The sequence below is a fragment of the Meriones unguiculatus genome, chromosome 4 (genome assembly GCF_030254825.1).
Source record: "Meriones unguiculatus strain TT.TT164.6M chromosome 4, Bangor_MerUng_6.1, whole genome shotgun sequence".
NCBI lineage: Eukaryota > Metazoa > Chordata > Mammalia > Rodentia > Muridae > Meriones > Meriones unguiculatus.
Genome location: NC_083352.1, coordinates 16,627,259 through 16,635,138, shown reverse-complemented (window position 1 = coordinate 16,635,138; position 7,880 = coordinate 16,627,259). Strand labels below are relative to the sequence as shown.

Sequence of the window (7,880 nt, the reverse complement as noted above, 5' to 3'; positions counted from 1 at the left end):
TGCTGCCCAGATGGAGCACATCCTCACTTAAACCTGTCTTTGTTGTGTAAACCCTGCTCTCCCTAATTTAAAGTTGATTGGTTGATAAAGTTCCTGAAGCCTGTGACTAGGCAGAAGAGAAGCTGGCGGGGCTGAGCTTCCCAGGCTTGGGGCTCCTTGTGGATAAGAGGAGAGAAAGAGGACCCTGGAGAGGAAGTGGAAGAGAAGGAGTTTGCTATGAGGCAGTACGGATTAGCTCGTAGCCGTGAGGGCTGGCCTGATGGAACAGAAGCAGCCCAGCCAGGAACGATGGAACACAACGTCTCTGACAAAGTAATTAAACAAAAAAACCTCCCCACTGAACAAATTCTGGGGGTGTAGAAAACCGGGGGTCCCTTGCTTTTCTTCTCTCTTCTCCTATTGATCCCAGCCTGTGCTTTCCATCTGTAACTTGCTGCCGGGGGTGTGAAGGAGAAGGAAAGCAAGGCTACCGCAACAGGCGAATTTTATTTTTGCGCAGCCGGAGCCTCTCCTGTAGCTGGCTCAGGGACTCTGGCAGTGCCAGGGAGACCCAGCCTTGCAGCAGCTGCACAGCAGCCTGGCCCCGGCCCTGCCCTCCCCAACCAACACACACACACTTCCCTTTGGACTGAGCTGCGCCTTGATAAGCCTGCCAAGAATTGCAGTACATGGAGTGGACACTGAATTTGACTAGTCAAGAGGAAAGTCCGGGAACTCGGCGTTCTGAAGGGACTTTAAGGTCAGACAAACAGAAAGCTGGAAAGGAGCCGAAGCTGATGGCGAAGAACCAGCCGAGTCTGAGCGAACATGCTTCGTCAGAATAACGCATAGAGTGCTCTTGGAAGCCAAAACAGAAGCAGGTTCTCAGTTCACACTTTGTAATTTACTGTTAGGCGCTCTTGGTCACAGGTGAAATCTAGTAGGGCGATCAGCGATTGAGCGTGGAGAGGAAAGCTTAGCAGCGAGGATAAAATGGAGCGCGCTCTCACAGACTGTGGGCAGCTGGCAGGAGGGAAGTGAGGCTTCCCCCATGCCCTCTCTGTTATCCTCAAAGCCCGCAAAGTGATCCTCATCTGCCGGAAGAGAAGAAGTGCCGCCTCTCCCACCAGCTGCAGAGAAAGCGTGGATTGAAGGAAAAGTGATTATTGCCTGAAAGTGACTGGGAATCATGGCTGGATTTCAAAACACCAACTTTGCCGGTCACACTTGTAGCAGAAGAGCTAAAATTCACACATCTAACCGGTGAGTGGCTGGAGAGATGGCTCAGATGGAGAGCACTTGTTGCTCTTCTGAAGGAGTGGAGTTTGAGTTCCAGCACCCACATGGAGCAACTATAGTTCCAGAGGATCAGCCCTTCCTCTGGCCTCTGTGAGCATCTGCACACACACACACACACACACACACACACACACACACACACACAAAATTTTAAAATGATAATAATTGTTGGTAGGGTTCTCAAACCAGTCTGTGTCATGCTCTTGAGTCTTATCTGACAGATCAAATCGTCACGATAGACACAAGAAAGGACCCTGCCACGTTTACCCCAATCCGTTCACTGAAAGGCTGAAACAACTGTCTCAGGTAAGTCATTTCTAAATAATTTAAAGTGAGTCGTAGAATGTAATAAGCCAGAAGTGACATTTAACAAGATTTGGGAACATGTGTAGTGTATTATAACTTGGGAAGAAAAAAAAAAAAAAAAAAAAGAATGGATGGAAAGACCATTTAAAAAGAAAAAAAAAAAGAACTGTAAAAGAGCTGAAGGTCAGCGCACTCTAAAGGGCACAATACTAGAAATAATCCTCTCTCTCTCTTTTTTTCAGAATAAAGGTCAGAGAGTGTGTGGTACTTCCTCGGCATCAGAGAAAGCCCACTGCACATCCCACCTTTCACTAATCCCCCCGTGACTCTGAACTCACCAGTGCACTAGAGACATGCTCCTTTCTCTTCCAGGATGGCCTCCTGTGCTTTCATCTGTCTTATGTTTGTAGAGCTAAGTGTTTAGACGTGACAGCCGCTGTGGAACTCGCTTGGAGGCCTACATATTGCCATATGGCCTGAGCTGTGAAGACGCACTCCAGAGGGTCTGTGCTCTAGCTGAGGACACTTTCAAAGTAACCTCAAGTTACTGTAACAATGGCCTTGGAATTAGCATTTCTGTCATTCCAGGCATCTTCTCTGCTTACCTCACTAAGGTTTTTCAGACCGTGAGCTGTGGCTCATTAGACGTAGAGTCAATCTCATGACTTGTGACCTGTCTTTTATAGATAAAAAAGGAGAAAATAGAATAAGAAAAGGAAACAACACTACACACTGCTAACAACTTTCATTTTGAAATTTGTGTTTCAATTATAGTGTTCAACTACATGTGTATTATACATGTATGTCTTTATATATATATAAAATCAGAAAAATGTTATTAAGTCTGTGTATAACTTGATACAGTCTCTGGTGTGGAAATATAAAATAAAATGAACACTAACTGTTCCAACAAATAATCCACCTTTACAATATGCTGGCCACACCTGAGTGCTCTCAGCACGTAGTCTACATTTATCAAGCCAAAGTTCTTGTAGGGTAACTCCAGCTTGCCTCACATGCACCAGCCCCTCCCCCCACAAGTGTGAGCCCTGTCACTCTGTCCCCCCACCCCCATTGGCAAGTTAAAACGAGTCTTCCTGCTCTCCCACTTATGGCAAGGACTGCCTTCAAGCTAGTGTCTCAGCATTGTCTCAGGTGCCCGCAAGGTCTTCTGGGAGAAGACTGCCTAGCTGGTCCTGCCCATTCCCATGCCCAAGAGTGGTGGGAATCCTTACCCTGTGCCCCACTTGTCTTTTAGGATGACTTATTATACATCTTTATAATATTTGTAGGTGGGAAATCAGGTATATGTTCAGGATTAAAAAAAATATTTGAGTGAGTTTCTTAGACGAACTGAAACTCTCACCTTGTCCTAATTGCAAAATAGTGGAACAAGCTAACATGGAACAAAATAGGACACAATAAAGTAAGAACGAGCTTCAGGGCCAGCTCACCTCTGAGTTCAGCAGGACCTGGATGGTCTAAATGGAGCAGGTGTATGGCCAGAACCCCATGGTACCCTCTGTTTGCTTTATGTCTCACCACCCTAGGCTCTTCTTAGGACAAGAACTCAATTCTTTGTGTCTCTTCATTTAACATCAGAAGAGTTTTTGAAGGACTCTGGATGTGGTAGAGGATAAGGCTGCCATTGTGGCATGGAGCAGGACCTGGCATTTTGTGAATTAGGTGAGGTCCAGGCCAACCAAGGCTGTACAGGGACACCCTGTCTCAAAACCAAACAAAACCAATGATAAAAGATGGGTCCGAGAGATTGGTAGGATCAACACTTTCCACTCTTATTTGGTTTTAGTTTAGTTTTCCTGAGCTTTGTTCCTATTTGAGCTACTTTGCCTTTAAGGAAAATAAGTGTTCTTAAATAGTGATATATTTGTGTTTTTCATCAGCATTTTAAAATTGCAGGGAAACATAAGTAATTTAGTGTACTTTCAGAAAAGTCACCTCAGATTCATATGCATATAGGTAAAAAAAAAGATTGTGAGCTAAGCTGGAGAGTTATCAAATATAAATGTGATTTTTAAGACAAGCCCTCCTGGAGCTTAAGCATGGCCCTTTTTCATTTGCAGGTACCTACTGTTTCTGCTGCATAATCCTTCCTATAGCTCAGTTGAGAAGCATTGTCTCTGCTCAGGCTAATTTTACCAACAAAACATTTCAGAGTGTCAAGGCTGGGCTAATTCCAGCACTCCAGAGGCAGAGGCAGATCTGTGTGTTCTAGGCCACCCTTGTCTACAGAGTGAGTTCCAGAACCGCCAAGGCTACAGAGAAACTCTGTCTCAAAAGAAGAAGTCTTTCAGAGGCTCTCTGTGGTATGCTCCTGTCCTGTTCCCTGTTTTCTCCTTCCAAGGTCTATTCCATTTGCCTTTCTGAATGAGGATTGTGCATCTTACCCAGGGTCCTCCTTCTTGATTAGCGTCTTTAGGTGTACAGATTTAGCATGATTATCCTATATTACATGTCTAATATCTACTTATAAGTGAGTATATACCGTGTGTGTCTTCCTCCTTTTGGGATACCTCACTCAGGAATGATCTTTCCTAGTTCCCACCATTTGCCTGCAAATTTCATGATTTCCTTGTTTTTAATTGCTGAGTAGTATTCCATTGTGTAATTGTACCACAATTTCTGTATCAATTCCTTAATTGAGGGACAGCTGGTTTGTTTCCAGATTCTGGCTATTATGAATAAAGTTGCTACAAATATGGTTGAGCAAATGTCCTTGTTGTATACTTGAACATATTTTGGATAAATGTCTAGGAGTGGTATAGCTGGATCTTGAGGAAGCACCAGATTGATTTCCAAAGTGGTTGTACAAGTTTACATTCCCACCAGCAATGGAGTAAGGTTTCCCTTTCTCCACATCCTCTCCAGCATGTGTTATCACTTGAGATTTTGTCCAGCAGGGTATTAAAGCAGATTCTGAGACTCATAACCAAACTTTGGGCAGAGTGCAGGGAATCTTAAGAAAGAAGAGGGAGATAGAAAGACCTGGAGGGGACAGAAGCTCCACAAGGAGACCAACAGAACCAAAAAATCTGGGCCTATGGGTCTTTTCTGAGACTGATACTCCAACCAAGGACCATTCATGGAGATAACCTAGAACCCCTGCACAGATGTGGCCCATGGCAGCTCAGTGTCCAAGTGGGTTCCCTAGTAAGCAGAATAGTTCTGACATGAACTCAGTGGCTGGCTCTTTGAGCACCTCCTCTGAGGGGGTCACAGAGGAGACAGGCAATGCAGCCAGTCCTGATGAGACCTGACAGGCTAGGGTCAGATGGAAGGGAAGGAGGACCTCTCCTATCAGTGGACTGGGGAAGGGACATGGGAGGAGAAGAGGGAGGGAGGGTGGAGTTGGGAGGGGATGAGGGAGGGGGCTACAGCTGAGATACAAAGTGAATAAATTGTAATAAATAGAAACATTTAAAAAAGAAGGAAAGAAAAAGAAAGAAAGAGAGAAAGCAAGGCAGATTCATTCGTTCTGATTTGAAGCCATATGCGACATCCCACTTAGAAAAATAAAGTACAGTAGGACAAATCTGTATGCACGGCCATGGGCACCATACCATCTGCACTACCGCAGTACTCGTAAAACTCAAGGCCCACACCGGAAATCCGCATTTCTCCTACATCCACTTTGAGAATGGTGGAAATACCCTAGCACCCCACAGCCAGATGTGCGCATGGAGTGGGTGGGAGCCCCAGGTGGGAGGAGATTGCTCACAAAGACTCATTTCAGCTCTAGTCATAGATCACAGAAACACACATGCTGCTATAGATATTACAAATATCTCATGCTCACTTCCTTAGGAAAACATGTAAGTTTATGTTCACAAGTGTTTTCTTTTTAAAGGAGCTATAAACACCATGGCTCAGTATTTGAATCTGGACAGCTAATTAAAATGTTAAAAAGGAACTGCTTATCTTCGTTTTCTATTTTAGGAAAGGGTTCAAATATAGACTGATGGTTTAACCAAAGACAGCTGTTTCATTTCACATGCAAAAACATCGTTCAGAAAGAAGCAAGGCCTGTGCTGTAATTCTTTCCAACAAAGTTGGGGATTTTTCCCACAGCTTGACTGAAAGGATTTGGAAATGCATTTGGGTCTTAGGGTTTTTTTTTTAAGTTATTAATTTCCTTTTTCTGATGTAAACTAAATGTCAGAATAAAAATTTCTAAATAAAACTATTACCCTTTGTTGTAAGGCTATGATAATTGACTGAGAATGTATTTAACAAATTTTCCTGGAAAAATCTTTGCTAACTTTAAAAAGGATTACCCACAACCATGCAAAAATAAATCTGGAATGGGTTTCATATGAAGACACGGGGTATGGTAAAACTCTCAGTCCAATTGCTGGAGAGGATGATCATCTTTTCGGCATAGAAAACTGGAGAAGATTCAACACTGGATGAAAAGACCCACTGAGTTTCCCACCCAGCCCTCTAAGTATTTTAAAGATTTTTCTTAAATAAAATAATTCAAAAAAATATAAAGTGTCTTTGAACGAGGCAATGTTCTGGGTTCTGGATTTATATGTGAGTGGAGTAAAGATGGCTGTCGTGCTGCTGACTCCTGGACCCGGAGAAAGAGTGGAGATCACAGGGGGTCCTCATCAGGGCTCTCGTCTGCGCCCCAGCTTGCTTCCCAGCTTGCTTCCCAGCTGTCTACAGGCCTTTTGCTGTACTATATGCATTACCAAGCTTGCTTCCCCCCACGTTCTGCCTACCTTCAGCCTCCCTGTCTTGGGCTTCTACCAACCTGTCTAAGAACTAGCCTCCTGCTTTACCCTCCACCCAGACTCCATCTGCCACCCAACTGATGAGCAAGTAGCCTTGAGTTCATTTCCAAAATACATTTAGGATAAGCTGCTCACTCTCTGAAGACACGTTATTCTCTTTAGATGTTTTTGATTTCCCTGTAGCCAAGGTAAATTTTTATGGATAAAATGTGAAAGGTTGAGCCATTCCTTTTGCACACATGTATTTAGAAGCATGCCAATTTCACCCACAACAAGACTACATATCGATCTTTAACACAACCTCCATCTCCCCTCCCCACCCCCAGTGCCCTGCCTACCCACATCTTGTCCTGTGTGTGCCCCCCCCCCCCTTCTGACCTCAGGAAGGAGCTTTCCTCTTTGCCTCTGGAGAGACTCTTCCTGGCTAGAGTCTACACCTGCAGCAAGTCAGCTCACATGCAATTTAGGGCTCTGCTCCTCTGGGTTTCGCTGCTGTTTGAGACAGGATCTCCCTTTGTAGCCCTGGATGGTCTGGAACTCTCTATGTAGACAAGACTGGACCTCAAACTCAATCGTAAACACCCACTTTGCCTCTACCTCCCAAGCGCTGGTATTAAAGGTGTGTGGTATCATGTCTGGAAAAGCTCTGCCAGTTTGGATAAAACTTTCCATTGCGTGCTTCTTTTGCTCTGTGGCACTTACACATTTCCCTCTGGACCGTCATATGCTCCTCGACCTCACGTCTTGTTACCCGGCACATAGTGGGTATTCAGCAAGAACAGTGAACGACTCAATAAATCACGGATGCACGGAAGGAGACGTGCAGCAAAGTCGGATAGAAATTTCAAACTGTAGAAGATAAGTGAATGGGAACTCTCTCAAGAAGCTGCGCAATGACCCAGCAAAACACAGAGCTTGCTGACAGGAAGTGACAGGTCCACTGTTCGCTCTGTCGCTTAATGGGTTCCAAGTTCTTCAACTTCTGGACTATTCCGTGCTCTCATGTGTGAATGCCAGCGTTGTGAAAGTCAGATGAGAGAGTACGTAAAAATTGTACCAACACAATGTGCTTCTTGTCAAGGCCAGAATGCTTGTGGAGATGCAGCTGAACCTTACAGTTCAGATTTCAGCCGTCTGCTGCCAGGCGAGCCTTTACTGCTGAGCTACACCCCAAGCCTACGGCTTGCTCTGGCTTTTCCTCCTGGAGAGGTAAGTGCTCCGGGTGAAGGGTCAGAGTTGGGAGACTGAGATAGTCTCTGTAAACAAGTAGGGTTCTCCACTTGTTCAGTGTCTCTGAGTCCATTGCTTTCCCGTGGAGCAGACAAGGGGCCAGAGATACCTGCCTATCTATAGTGCTTTTTGGAGGAATGACCTACATAGGAAAAAGCAAAACAACAACAAAACCAAAAAACAGGTTTATCTACTTAGTAAATGCTGCTTTCTCTGTGTTTTCTATATCCCTTCATTTGGGCTCAGAACTAATCATGCACATTTGTTGCTGGCAAACACTTTCTCTCTTTGCATAACAAAGCAAACACT

At 44.6% G+C, this 7,880-nt stretch overlaps 1 long non-coding RNA gene across 1 annotated transcript; it reads left to right on the top strand.

Annotated features, from left to right (window-relative positions):
* Positions 1 to 266: 266 nt before the first annotated feature.
* Positions 267 to 4,316, top strand: LOC110560028 (uncharacterized). The gene is made up of 2 exons (XR_009591313.1): positions 267 to 1,584; positions 1,827 to 4,316. It is a non-coding gene; the product is annotated as an uncharacterized LOC110560028 (long non-coding RNA).
* Positions 4,317 to 7,880: the final 3,564 nt, after the last annotated feature.